The sequence below is a fragment of the Pan troglodytes genome, chromosome 3, assembly GCF_028858775.2.
Source record: "Pan troglodytes isolate AG18354 chromosome 3, NHGRI_mPanTro3-v2.0_pri, whole genome shotgun sequence".
Taxonomy (NCBI): Eukaryota; Metazoa; Chordata; class Mammalia; order Primates; family Hominidae; genus Pan; species Pan troglodytes.
The window spans coordinates 107244624-107260411 of record NC_072401.2 but is presented as its reverse complement, the minus strand read 5'-3'; the positions used below and the strand labels follow the sequence as shown (position 1 = coordinate 107260411).

Here is a 15788-nt window from a genome sequence, read left to right as displayed (position 1 = left end):
TCCCAAAGTGCTGGGATTACAGGTGTGAGCCACCACGCCTGGCCAGCAGTAGTGTTTAGCAGTGCTCCAGCCAGCAGGGTTTAGGAAAAGGGAAAGATACAAAGGGCTAGGCAGAGAAAGCTTGCACTACAGGAGACATGTGGGTGACCATATCTTATCCTAAGTAACAATGGATGTCAGATCTAAAATAGCAAGACTACACTCAAACTATACCAGTTGGGAGGTCTGAGTCTACTGAAATAGGTATACTGGTTTAGGGCCTAGGTAGGGCAGGGGAAGGCATTTTTTCCGAAACTGAAATTTTGAATCTCCCTCTTTTTCTCTGGTTCTTTCATTACAACCTCAACCGACTAGTTCATTAATTTAGCAAATTTTTTTAAAGCACTTATTATATGCCTGGCCCTGATCAAGGTGCTGGAAACAATGGAGAACAAGGGTGATGTTTACATTCCAGTGATGGGAGTTTTATAATAAAAAATTAAGTGATGATATGGAGAAAATTAAAATAGAATAATATGGTTGAAATTGACTAGGTGAATATTTTATATTAGGTAATCTTGAAGCTATCATTGAGCAGGTAACTGAATTGAAATTTGAATAAAAAGAAGAAGCCAGCCATGGGAAACAAGAGAAAAAGCACTCCATATAAATGGAACTGCTGATGCAAAAGTCTTTAGGTAGAAAAGAGCTAGGGATGTTTGAGGGAGATCATTACAATTGTGTATACTTAGACTCATCATGAATGTTGGTTGAGTGTCTGAAATGCTTGGGACCAGAAGTATTTTGGGTTTCAGAAATTTTTTTTCTGGATTTTGGAAAATTTGCAAGCACATAATGAGATATCTTGGGGATGGGTCTCAAGTGTAAACACATAATTTATTTATGTTACACATATACCTTATACAAATAGCCTGAAGGTAATTTTATGCAACATTTTAAATAATTTTGTGCTCAAAACAAAGTTTGTAATAAGTACTTATGCGTGGAATTTTCCACTTGTTGCATCATGTCAGCACTCAAAAAGTTTCAGGTTTTGGAGCATTTTAGATTTTGGATTTTTGGATTAGTGATGCTCAACCTGTATATATGAAGTCCACTGAATGGATATTCTTATTTGCTGGTATTAGCACTACTGAATGATTACGATGTGCTAAGCATATTTTATTTATTATATCAATCCTTTTTCGTAACAGCTCAATGAGGTTGGGTACTGTTATTGCATTATCAGATGAAAAATGTAAACAAAAATAATGAAGTAGCTTGCTTTGGTCACATAGTTACTCCATGATGGAGCCAGGATTTGAATCCTGCTGGTCTCAATTCAAGGTGTGTGCTCTCACCTACCACCCCAGAAAACATAAATCCTTTATTAGTAAAATATTTTGAATAGGACCCAAATATACATAGTACTAACAATTTTTCTGTTAAATAGTAGTAAAGCTTACTGTCTTTTTAAGAAAAATAAATAAATATAACTTTTTTCTACTTTAGAATGCACTATGTTGCCTCCCCTCTGTATTTATTTCATATGTTTTTCTGACACCAGAGAAATTTTCATCATTATTAAACATTATCCTTTTGATAATATATTTATTTCAATCTAAAATCAGCATGAGAGATATGCTAAAGTATATTTTTCAAGGAAATGTCATGTGGTGGGAGTGCTGGAGTTAAAACATATATATATAAATGGCTTGGATTTAGTAAAAAATATATATATATATTCAAGACTTACCTTAATGGTTATTGTATACCCAGAGTAGGTGTTTCTTTTGGCCACAACCTAATTCAGTAAATACAAATTCTCCTATGTCTTCACTGTTTAGACTTTTAAATGCAAAAGTAATGGACAATAGCTGATTTAAAACATAGTATACAGCCAGGTATGGTGGCTCACATCAGTAATGCTGGCACTTTGGAGGCAGAGGTGGGAAGACTGCTTGAGGCCAGGAGTTTGAGACCAGCCTGGTCAACACAGTGAGACCCTGCCTCTACATAAAAATAAAAATAAAAATAAAAATAAAAATAAAAAACTATAGTGTGTAAGCATGCACAAGCACACATACGCAAAACCAACCGACCAAATAACCAAAGTAATCACAGCACTCCTGATGTTTACTTGCTAAAGGTATACTTTCTAGATTTTGATAACATTTTTAAAAATTTTCAGAAACTCAGAACCAAAGATTCTGGATTTGAAGTAAATTTACCACAGAAAAACTCAGGTGGGATGCATAACATTTATCAGAAAGATGTCTATTATCTCTCTCTTGTCCTCTTATGGTTTGAAACATCATACTGATACCCAAAACTATACATAGTTCAGTTCACACTGCTCTCTAGAACTGTAGATCAGATTTTCCAATTGCATTCTTAATATATGCCTGTGCCATCCAGAGACTTCAAGCCAAACATGTCCAAAAACTGAACTCTTTTACCATGAAACTTGTTTTCTTCCTGATATTCTATTTGTTAATAATATCATCCTCCAACCAAAGCCACATCTTCAGTTCACAATTATTTATCACTTGTAATAGTCTTCTAATTAAACACTCAGCTCTAAAGTCTCACCTTTTCATGCCCATTCCTTCTAAAATGCAAATGTGTTCATGCTATTTCCCTTCTTAAAAGTCTTCATTGGTTCCCCTACTGCTGATAGGACAGATTTTTTTTTTCTTTCTTTTATTATTATACTTTAAGTTTTAGGGTACATGTGCACATTGTGCAGGTTAGTTACATATGTATACATGTGCCACGCTGGTGCGCTGCACCCACTAACTCGTCATCTAGCATTAGGTATATCTCCCAATGCTATCCCTCCCCCCTCCCCCCACCCCACAACAGTCCCGAGTGTGATCTTCCCCTTCCTAGATTTTTAACATTGAGACTTCATCATCTGGTTGAGCTCACTTCCTGCCACTCCTTTACTCCCATAATCTCATCATTCTCTGGTCAGATGAAACTACCAGTTATTCTTCAAACACACCATGTTGTATCATCTTTCTGAGGTTTTAAACATGCAGTTTACTTTGTCATGAATACTAATATTTCAGAAATTTCACACTTGTGGAACAGTAGTCTCTCAAGATACTAAGAGGAAAGAGATATAAAAAGATATTTAGAGAGAAAAATAGTGAGTTCTACCATCAGGTAGCTTTAGAAAATTAATACCTTTTCTATTTTTTTGGAGAATCACAATGCCCACCAGCATAGTAAAAGTGCTAAGGAGTCTTGCAGTACATAAACTGTTTAATCCAGAATAACATAGTATTTCCCCAGATTACTTGACAACTGAATGTTTTTACTATCTAATTATCTTTAGGGACTATTTTAGGAATCTACTTCAGGAAATATTGCTTTATCTACCTCTTTGCCTAAAAATGCCTACTTGCTGTTTAAAATCCAGTTCCAATGAATGCAGTGAGTCAACAAAGACACAGATCAGATTCTTTAGATTATAGACCCTTCCACCTCAGGACAACTGTATTTCCCAGGGACCTCCAGAAATTACTTAAAATGCAAAATTCAGTTATATGCTACTTGGGCTCCTGTCACTGAGAAGGTAATATTAACATAAAGGAATAAAAGGCACCAAAATAATTTTTATTCCTTGAAATTGAGAGCTACAAAAATGATGTTTAAAAGTTCAAATATATTAGTTATTATAATATTTCTTCTTGAAAATTAACATAGGAAAACAACATGACATATACAATGTAAACTTTAAAAATATCCTGAGAACATAAAGTCATAAGTAGTGTTCACCATTAAAATCAATCATTTAATTTTATAATGAAATAGCTAATTGTGTATGAGAACTCTTGAAGATAATGCTTAAAATTTAACATTTCTGGATACCCAATAAAAAAACAGAATATAAACACCTCATTATCTTCTCTGAAATCCATCCCCTGATGTTAGAGACACAGACATGGTAGCATGAGGGCATTTATAAGTAACATTCGTGTATCCGCATACCCACAGAACAACCATGATAATTTCCTCACTCGTTCAAACAAACCAAGAACTGCTAAAATCAGACTTGAGGTCTTATATATTTCTTCCTATTATTTAAATCCCACATATATATGATACAGAGAGAAACCAAATAAATAGAAGAAAAAAAATACCAGGGCGATGTTGGTGAGTTAAAATTTTGCATTAGTTTAATCTTATAAACATGTGGCTAGTTTTACTTTTAATTCAATACAGAGAAGTTAGAACTTTCTCCCTTCATTAGCCAATATAAGACAGGTAGACTTCCTAGAGAATTATGTGGGGCAGTAAAATAAATACTTTGTATTGATGGCCTTTAAAATTCATAAATGAATGATTTAATAAAAGACTTTGTGCTATTACTTATAATAAAAAAAAACTAGGTTAGCATCTAAGAAATTTGTTACCTTTTAAGGAATCATATCCAAATACTGAGAAAAACATACTGGGATTAGTAGTAGCAGCAGCAACACTATAAATAACCCATTAATTTATACAACCTAGAAAAACACAATTTCTCACTGCAGTATACTTTGAGACAATGTAAACAATGTCTTAGGAGGAAAAAAGACCAGATATAAAATTAAGACTTACATTGAAAGTGGAAAAAAAAAAACCAACCTGTCTTTACTTGTCATCATTAATAGAATACTAAGAAGAATTTCAACAGTTAATTTAACAAATATTTATTAGGTGTTTAAGATGTGCTAGGCACTGTTTTAAGGGTTGGGTATATCGCAGTCCTTGCTGCCATGGAGTACACATTCCAGTGGGGGTAGATAGGTGATACACACAAAACAAATAAATATACTATATTAGGGGTTAAAAAGAAAAATTAGAAAGGGGAGAAAGAGCAAGGAAGAGTAAACGTATTACAGATAGGCTGACCTGAAAGGGCCTCTCTAATAAGGTGACATTGAGATCTGAATAAAGTGAGAGAGTAAGGTGTATGGATTATCTAGGGGAAGAGTTTTCCAAACAAAGAGAATAACAAGTATACAGTAGTCTCCCCTTATCCTTGGGGACGCATTCTAAGATCTTCAGTGAATGACTGAAACCTTAGATAGTATTGAACCCGATTGCCATCAATCAGACCACATTTCTGCTCATGTCTTCTACCCATGAATTTAAGGACTTTTCCATCTTAACCAAACACTTAAAAGACACTGAAATGGCCATAATTTTTGCAGCTTGAGGTATGGCAGCAAACCTAGAATGGATTCTTTTCCCTTCTTCATAATTTCATGGATAGATGTGTTCTTACCACAGATCTTAGCAATCTCAGCATATGAGTTTTTTCTGTCCTTATTAAGTCAATAACTTTTACTTTTTCACTTAATGCTTGCACTTTATAGCTTCTCTTCGGCATATCCAAACTGTCAGCATCATTACTTTTGTGCTTTGGAGCCATTATTAAGTAAAATTTGGACTCAAGCACTGCAATATTGCAGCTGTCGATCTGATCATCAAGATAGCTACTAAGTGACCATCAGGCTAGTAGTGTACACAGTGTGGATTTGCTGGGCAAAGGAATGATTCATGTCCCAGGCAGAACGCAGTGGGATTGTGCCAGATTTCATCATGCTACTTGGAATGATGTGCAATTTAAAAGTTATAAATTGTTTATTTCTGGAATTTTTCATTTAATATTTTTGGGCCACAGTTGACTGCGGGTAACTAAACCACAGAAAGCGAAACTGCAAATAAGGGAGGACTGCTGCAGTTAGTGAATTCCAGACCGCAGAAGAGAAGATCAAAGAAGTAGCCAGGGGCTACAGTATGCAAAGCTTTTTAATCTATGTGGAAACTTTGGATTTTATTTTGAATTAGATGGATTTAGGGACATTATTTGACTTAAATAGGAAGTCTAACTAGGTCACTACTGAAATAGTCAAGGCTAGACATGATAGTTGCTTAGATTAAGATACAGCAGTGAAGGTAGTGAGAAGTGATTTGACTTGAAACATATTTTAAAAACAGAGCTGACAGAATTTGCTGATGGACTGATGTAGAGAGTAAAATAAAGAGACAGGGATAACTCTAGAGTTCTGAGCCTGAGCAATTAGAAAGAATCAAACTGCCATATATTGTTTTGCAGTGGAGGTATAAGGACTAAGCCCTGAGTTTTGCAATGTTTAGAGATTTGGAAGCTGATAAGGAGACTGATAAGGGGTTATTCTACTGGTTTCTCAGAGGCAAACCAAGGGGTATTTCAAGAGAAAAATGATCAACTTTGTCAAATGCAGCTGATACACCAAATAAGATAAGGACTGAGACTAGTCTATTTTATTTAGTAAACAGAAGTCATTAGTAACCTTGACAACAGCAGTTTTGTTAGAATCATGGGACAGAGGTCTGATTATCATAGGATCAAGAGAGAAGAAGGAAAACTGATACATGTACAAGGCATAATAGAAATACAAAAATCACCATTTAATAATGACTGTTGTAATAACTGATTTGCATAGAAATCATCAACGGATGCTAAAACCATTGAGGAAAACTTACTGGAGAACACGATGGTTTCAAAGTAGCTCCTCAGAGACTATTATTACAAAGGGAAACCGGTATTCTTACAATGAAGAAATCTGACAGACACCATATCAACCAAGTGATCAAACCTAATATCACAAACAATGTGTCAAACTGATACCATGTGCTCCCTGCTGTGGTATACTCAAGGCATACACCATTAGCTCTATAGTATGCTGGCCAAAATATTTGAGTCATTCTGTTGCAGTCTTGCCAATAGTTTAATTTTCATCTAATAGAGGAAATAGATAAATCCAAATTGAGAACATTCTGTAAAATACCTAGAACAGATTCTTTTTCAAAATGTTAAAGTTAAGAAAGACAAATTTTATAGGACAGGATCCTATATTAAAGGATACTTAAGATATATGACAACTAAAAACAATGCCTATCTTTGATTGGTTATTGCATATTCAAAGAGAGTGAGAGTGCTATTGAACAATTGGGAGAATTTCAATACAGGCAGTGTATTCCATAACATTATTATATTGATGTCAAATTTCCTGTAGGTGATAATTGGCTTGTGATTATATAAGAGAATGCCCTTTTTCTTAGGAGACATATGTTGAAGTATTTTGCGGTGAAATGTTATGATGTCTGCAAGGAACTCTTAAATGGTTGAAGAAAAATGTGTATGTCAGATAAAGAGGGAATGTAAGACAAAATAGTAAAAACTGGTGATTCTATATGAAGGCTACATGGGTATTCATTGTACTACTTTTACAACTTTAAAAAATGGGTAATTTTAAACAAAAGATTGGAAGAAGAAAGTGGAGGAAGAGAAGATGAAGTCATGAATATCTAAGGAGTTTTGTTAAAGGGGAGCACGTAAATGGCGTGGTCGGTGTAGGGCTAAGTGAGGTAAGGGAGGATTTTAAAAAGTGAAAGTTACCTTAGAATTTTTGCTATCTGATTGGCATAACTGATAAGAAAAACTGTTGAGGACACAAGGGGATGAAATACAGTGCACAGTGAGACATGGGCTTAAATGGGAATAGGATCGGAGGGCCTATAGTGTATGGACATAGAAACAGATATGTTGGTGTGTTTACTGATAAAATATGTAGAGCTCTTTCTGATTTTTCTATTTTCTCTTTGAATTAAGAGAGAAAGGGAGGAAGTACTGAACATGTGAAGAGAGGAAGAGATGATATGAAATACTTATATACACTAAGTTGACTTGGAAAATCTGTATACGGATGGTACCCACTTCCTTAAACAAAGTTCTATATAATTATAAAGATGAAAGAAACCCTAAAACTCACCAAGTCTAATCCAGTTATTTTATAGGCAAAAACATAGAGACTTGGATATTCTTTTTAATTGATAGGTTCAGAGTAGGGAAACAGATAATGTGGAGAAAATAAGCGTGGTTTAATGGCCAAATATAAAAACAGTACCAATAATATAAACCATTTATTGGAATCCTCCTACATGGCAGTACTATGCTAAGAACCTTGTATACCTTATCTCCTGTACTGAAAACTAACTATAGAAAACTATATAAAGGTCTGCATTTGTCCTCCATTTTCCATATGAATAAAAGAGTATCAGAAAGTTTAGATACTCTCTCCACAGTCAGATACCTATTTTCATTTGTACTGGAGATATCTACGTTAGTCTTATTTTGAGGGATTTTCAATGAGACTGCAAACTCTTATATTTACTCAACTCTATACCAACTGTTACAAGTCTTTGTACCTAGTAGATTTTCAGATATGTTTATTGAATCAAACACTTCAGTAAACTTGACGCCTATTAAGGACACAGTGTTGATCATCAGACACTAAGGGAAAAGGAGATGAATGAAGAAGGGACACAGGCAGAAACTGAAGTAGTAAATATAATGCAAAATCAGCCTAAGTTTTTTCACTGATTAAATATACAGATGATGCAAACTGGATTCAATGCTGATTGACATTCTAAATTTCTAACAGATGTAATGGGAAAATTTCTTAAAAAAACAATGTTTCATACATGTATCAACAATAATGGCTTACATAGGGGGAGGGAAAGAAGAAGAGGCAGAAGAATGGAGGCTAAATTACTGGTAATTTATAAATTCTCATATAACAAGGGGAGCTTAAAAAGTAAAACTTTCATTGCCTCACTTTAGTGCAATGCCAGTTTTTTAATCCCTTCCTGACCCATTTTTATTCAGCACTGAAAAGGGTACATTGTTTGATTTGGGTATTAGCTTTTAAGGAGATTAGTTTCCAGGAAAAGTAAAGCATTTTGCATAAAAGAGCGATCCTGATACAAGGCATCAGAGTATACTCTGTTCCCCAACCACCTGTTAAAAAACAATAAAAACCAAACAGAATCTTACATTCTATTCCCTCCCAAAATGACAGATGAAATTAAAAATAATTGTGTATTAAAAAATTCTCAATGAAAAATATATTAGAAAACCTTTCAAAATAGATGTGCCTTCTCGAGTTTTAATAAAAGGGAAGCTGAATCCTTTTATTCATAAACAAGAAATGAAAAGTAATAGATTTTTTTCTTATTCATGGATGTCAATCTGCATTAGATTATTAATTATGGGTTACAATGCAATTAAAATAAAAACACAGTGGAGAAATACATAAAGCTTCTAAATCTTCATGTAATTTTTCTTAGAGATTTCTGGCTTGATCTTAACCCTTCAGAAAAATTAGTCCACATATTCCATATGGGTTTCAGATTAGTTTTTTCTTAGCCTTATCAGTTTTAACACCCTTTTACAATAAATATTTTATAATATCCCTTTTCAATTATTGAATTTAGCTTATTGACCTATGTAATCTAAATAAAAATAAATATAATAGCTGTAATATGAAGGAGAAATAAAATCAGTATTTTACTATGCAGCCATAAAAAAGGAACGAGACCATGTCCTTTGCAGGGACATGGATGGAACTGCAAGCCATCATTATCAGAAACTAACACAGGAACAGAAAACCAAACACTGCATGTTCTCACTTATAAATGGGAGCTGAACGATGACAACACATGGACACATGGCAGGGGAGCAACACACACAGGGGGCCTGTTGGAAGGGAGGGTGGAGAGCATCAGGAAGAATAGCTAATGGATGCTCGGCTTAATTCCTAGGTGATGGGATGATCTGTGCCACAAACCAACATGGCACACGTTCACCTATGTAGCAAACCTGCGTATACTGCACATGCACCCCTGAACTTAAAATAAAAGTTGAAGAAAAAAAGAATCAGTATTTTAGAATAGAATTAATTATTGCAATGTGTAGATGCTCAGTCATGATTATTAGAGGATAAAAAAATGTCCTCCATGAATTTCTACAACACCCTCAGGTATTTAACAGAAATTTCTACAATACCCTCAGGTAATTAACATTAAATAATCATGACATATAAATCCTCTGAATTAGGTGACGCTTTCTCTAAAATTTAACACAATGTTTTGTTACTGAAATTTACTCTTCACTAACCCAAAGCACCAGAATTTTTAGAAGACATACTATAATTTAGGGGATTATTCTATTTTGAATAATTCCCTTTCATAAAAACCATCTAATAAATACTATTATCCAATACTCTATTTAAAAGTTTCTTTATTTAAATAAATGAATATTATTTTAAAAGCGAGCTTCCTGATATAGCCATCTGTTTATGTTTTACATTGTAATAATAATAATGAATCACCAATCTGACATTTTTGGAAAATTTCTGATAACCAAATACTACCAGATAACTAAAATATACTCTTAAGAACCAATTTTTTTGGTTCATAAATAGAAATACATTTTAAACTACATAAGTTATAAATAATAATGGTGATGATAAAAACTACTGAAGTATCCATTATCCAGCTTTACAAAAACAAAAAATTAGTAGTATTTTTGAAGTCCTATGTACATATCCCTAACCAACTGTATCTCCCTCACCTTTCCCAGCCCTGAAATAACCACTATACTGAATTTTGTGTTTACCATTCTATTGGTTTTCTTTTGAGTTTTACCACATAGATATGTATTTCTAATGATATATCATTCAGATTTGAAGTTTCCTAAACTTCATATAAGTGGAATTATATGTATAATTCTTGCATTTTTCATACAACATTATGTTTTCAAGTTGCATCCATGTTGACACACGGAGTTGCTTTTTTTTTTTTTCACTACTCTTAGTATTCCATTTTAGAGCTATGATATAATTTGTCCATTCTCCTGTGGATAGTCATTTGGGATATTTCAATTTTTTCTGCTATTACAAATAACCCAAAACATTTTTTACAACTTTGAAATTTCTTGTCAGTTACATGTTTCTTAGCCTTCTTTAAAAAACTTGAACATAATTTCATCTTTTCTTAATGACTGTGTCATATTTATGAGTATCAATTATAAATAATATAGCATTATAATAATGCCCTCAGGTTATAGAGATACACATTCTAATTTTTATGAGAATCAGTAAATTTAGTCTGCTTTTTATACTTTTTCTATCTCCTCTCTCACTCTTAAGCTACTGGCAAGAACTTCTTGATGCTATCAATGTTTATTTTAACATTCTCTACATTCAATATTTCCCCTGTAGAACTGGAGGCCAGCCATTTGAGAATAGTACCAACAAGAAGGAAAAATAAATTATGACTGAAAAACCAAATGGGAGCTTTTCTCGGGGAAATGCATGTTGCCATATGAGATAAAAAATATTGTGAAAGGAACAAATGTTTTGGTATTTCATATTTGGCCCATTCATTAGCTGTCTGACCTTGTCAAATACTTCTGAGTATTTGCCTTTCATCTGTAAAATGTAAATAACAATAGTATTTGTAGGACTATTGTGAGAAATAAATAGTACTGCAGCAAATTCCCAGCAAACCAGTGGCCTTCAGTAAATGTAAGTTGCTTATCCTTCACGTCTACTCACCTCACACTAGAGTGTAGGGTGTTTGCCCAACTACTTCAAGAGATCAGAGACTTCTTGGCTTACTCCTGATTCCAGATACATTCTACGTGATCCCAGATATATGACAATCTTTATAGCAATGTGGTGTTATTATAGCTTTACAAACATAGCAAACGCCACATTATAAATGTTAAGAAGCAGATTGCTATTGCAGAAAAACTGGATTATGGCTTAAGAGAACCTCCTGAATGCAAAGAAGAGGACAGAGAGAAAAAAGAAGTTAAAGGGAAGAGAAATATGAGGAGTATGGTGAATAGATGATGAAATGTAAACTTATGGATAAGCAGTGTTCCTGAAGACAAGACCAGAATATATGGAAGGAAAATTTTATTCAAAATGTAAATTGTCTTGAAGGAAGGAAATATTACTAGACAGAAAATAGTTATAAATTATATTTCAAAGAACTCACCTGGTATGGTAAAAATAACAAAAAGATTCTACTGCCTTTAAGTATCCTAAGAAAAAAATGAATAAACAGGCAAAGGTTTTGATCAGACAGAACACTTTAAGTATTAAGGCATGAAGGCAGGATAACAGGTTATGCACAAGTATAGAAATGAGGTTGGCCTCAGATCACTCTACAGTATTATATGCCACATAATGGAGCAACATTTGAAGAGAGAATTGTGGCTTAAGAATACTTTACACAGCTGCATTTACATATGAAGGCAGTAGAAACATATTCAAGTATTTAGAGAGATACCTTCTCTGACAAAACAAGCAAACCAAACAAACAATATCATGAGGTGCCAAGCTTTAGTCTAAGTAGTTTTTATATACTGTACTATCCCATTTCATCCTCATAAACATTATCCTCATTTTACAATAAGAATAAATTATATCCTTCATTATATTCATTTTACAATTAGGGATATTCTTCATTATCTATATTTGACAACGAAGTTAAGAGTGTGCTTACAAATGTTAATAAATTTGCCCAAGTCACATAGCTAGTAAGTAGAAAAGTAGAAGTCTAACCAGGTCTGTCAGGACTCATAGGTTTGACTTCATAAGCACCCACTGAATGGCTCTTGGAAAAGAAAATTTTTAAAAGAGAAGTTATAAAATGATGCTAATTATCACAAGAAAATAACAGTGGATTTTATGTAATCTTGGTGCAGATAATTTTTCTAAATCTGTCATCAAAATTTGGTTTTAATTTTATTTACTTTAAATTTTTGTTCCCAACATAATTACCCATTTTTCTTTTCATTAAAAACATCAGAGAATACTGCATGCTCATTACAGCAGAAGAATGAATCAAACAATATATTGATGAACTTTATACAGAAGTCATGTTACCCATAATAGATACTTATTTACTTCTTAATTTGATTTCATCAAATTAAATCATAATTTTAATATGTCATTTTAAGTCATTTTATTACTTTAAAAAAACTTGTAAGAAGAAAACTACCCTTTATTCTTTAACACTACCACCCTAATAAAATTCATTTAACAACGTTTGCACTCATTCCGTCTTGATATCTCCAAGGCCTAGAGTAGAATGGATGAGATACAGTCAATTCTCATTATTTGCAGATTCTATATTTGTGCATTTGCCTACTTGCTAGAATTTATTTGTAACTCAAAAATCCATTCTTGAGTTGCATTTGTAGTAATTTGTGAATATGTACAGAGCAGTGAAATATTTGAGTCACCTGATTACATGTTCCTAGCTGGGGTTGCACTTGATCTTAGCCAAAAGGTCGAGAAGCAGTCCTAGCTGAGGTGGAACAAGATGACTATCTTTCTTGTTTCAGCTCTCATATTATAAACAAGTATCCTTCTCATGGTCCATTTAGTTCTACATTTTTCAAATTTTTGTGCCTTTTTTGGGTGATTTTGCTATTAAAATGGCTGCCAGTGCTGAAATGCTGTCTAGTTTTCCTAAGTACGAGAAGGCTGTGATGTGCCTTACAGAGAAAATTTATGTTAGATAAGGTTTGTTCAGGCACGCATTATGGTGCTGTTGGCTGTGAACTCAGTGTAAATGAATCAACTATATATATTAAATAAGATGTCTTTAAATAGAAGCACATATAAAATAAGGCTATCAGTTGATAAAAATGGGACCAGAGGCTTGCAAGAACCTAACCCTATATTTCCCCAGGAGCAGTGGTTCAGTGTTTGCCAACTCAGTGTTTGTAGTGACTTCATAAAACATAACTACTATGAATAATGAGAACTGACCATATTATTGGGCAACTATTATGCATCAATAGCAATTGACATCAATTTTGAATATTCTCTTCCTTGCTTTGCCTATGTGTGGAATAATTTCAAATATTTTTGCATTTTGTGTCATACACATTTATAAACTCCATCATTTTGCTTTATAGGCTTAAACATATTTTTCACTTTTTCTTCATGTTCAGACTTGGGAAAAATTTCAAACCCAAGATTCTTAAAGGTTAGAAAGCTCCCCCAAAAATCAGTGACATCAGGCAAAACTGCCTAAATGGTATTGATATGGTTTGGCTGTGTCCCCACCCAAATCTCATCTTGAATTATAACTCCCACAATTCCCACGTCTCCTGGGAGGAACCTGGTCGGAGGTGATTGAATTATGGGGGTGGGTCTTTCCTGTGCTGTTCTTGTGATAGTGAGTAAATCTCATGGGATCTGGTTGTTTTAAAAATGAGAGTTTCCTTGCACAAGCTCTCTTCTTGCCTGCCGCCATCCACATAAGATGTGACTTGCTCCTCCTTGCCTTCCACCATAATTGTGAGGCCTCCCCAGCCGTGTATAACTGCAAGTCCATTAAACCTCTTTCCTTTGTAAATTGCCCAGTCTCGGGTATGTCTTTATCAGCAGTGTGAAATGGACTAATACAGGTATTTGTAAATTTCTATGTAAGTACAATAAAAGGATTTAATAATCTTCCGTGAAAGCCATGTCAATGAAGAATTTTCACCCTCTTTTTACCCTACACCCTTAAGTAGGCCCTGGTGTCTACTGTTACCTTCTTTGTGTCTATGTGTACTCAATGTTTAGCTGCCACTTATAAGTAAGAACAAGCAGATATACCTCTTTCTTATTGTGCTTCAGAAATACTGTGTTTTTTACAAAATGAAGATTTTTTTTTTTGCAACCCTGTGTTAAGTCTATCAGTGCTATTTTCCCAACAGCATGTGTTCACTTTATGTTTCTGTGTCACATTTTGGTAATTCTCATAATACACCAAACTTTTTCATTATTATATCTGTTATGGAGATCTGTGATAAGTGATCTTTGTTGTTACTATTGAAATTATTTTGGGGAGCCACGAACCATGCCCACTTAAGACAACAAACTTAATCAATAAATGTTGTGTGTGTTCTCACTGCTCCAACAACCAGCTGTTCTCCTGTCTCTCTCCCTCTCCTTGGGCATCCCTATTTCCTAAGACACAAAAATACTGAAATTAGGCCAATTAATAGCCCTACAATGACCCTAAGTGTTCAATGAAAACAGTCACATGTCTCTCACTTTAAATCAAAAGCTAGAACTATTAAGGTTAGTGAGGAAGGCATGTTGAAAGCTGAGACAGACCTCTTGCACGAGCTAGCCAAGATATGAATGCAAAGATGTTCTTGAAGGAAATTAAAAACGCTCCTTTAGTGAATACATGAATGATAAGAAAGCAAAATGCCTCATTACTGATATTGGGAAGTGTTTGTGGTCTGAATAGATCAAACCAGACAAAACATTCCCTTATACAAACGCCTAATCCAGAGCAAAGCCCTAACTCTCTTCAATTCTATAAATGCTGACAGAGGTGAGGAAGCTACACAGGAAAAATTGGAGCCTAGCAGAGATTGGTTTATCAGGTTTAATAAAGGAGATATCTCCATGACATAAAAGTGCAAGATGAAACAGCAAGTGCTGAAGTAGAAGATGCAGCAAGTTATCCAGAAGATCTAGATAAGTGATGAGGTGGCTACACTAAAGAACAGATTTTTCAATGTAGATAAACTAGCCCTCTATCAGAAGAAGATGCCATCTAGGACTTTCATATCCAGAAAAGGAAGTCAATGCCTAGCTTCTAAGGACAGGCTGACCACTCTTGTTAGGGACTCATACAGCTGGAGACTTTATGTTGAAGCCAATGCTCATTTACCATTTTGAAAATCCTAGGGCCCTTATAAATGATGACAAATTTATTCTGCCTGTATTCTAGAAATGGAATAACAAAGTCTGGGTGATTGCACACCTGCTTAGAGCATGTTTTAATAAATATTTCAAGACCATTATTGAGACTTACTACTCAGAAAAAAGATTCCCTTTAAAATATCATGACTCATTGACAATGCATTTGGTCACTCAAGAGCTCTGATGGAGATCTAC

General features: G+C 34.1%; 1 protein-coding gene across 13 annotated transcripts in view; it reads right to left on the bottom strand.

Annotated features, from left to right (window-relative positions):
* The window catches only part of GSTCD (glutathione S-transferase C-terminal domain containing), a 130986-nt gene that overhangs the window by 33207 nt on the left and 81991 nt on the right, over nt 1–15788 (bottom strand).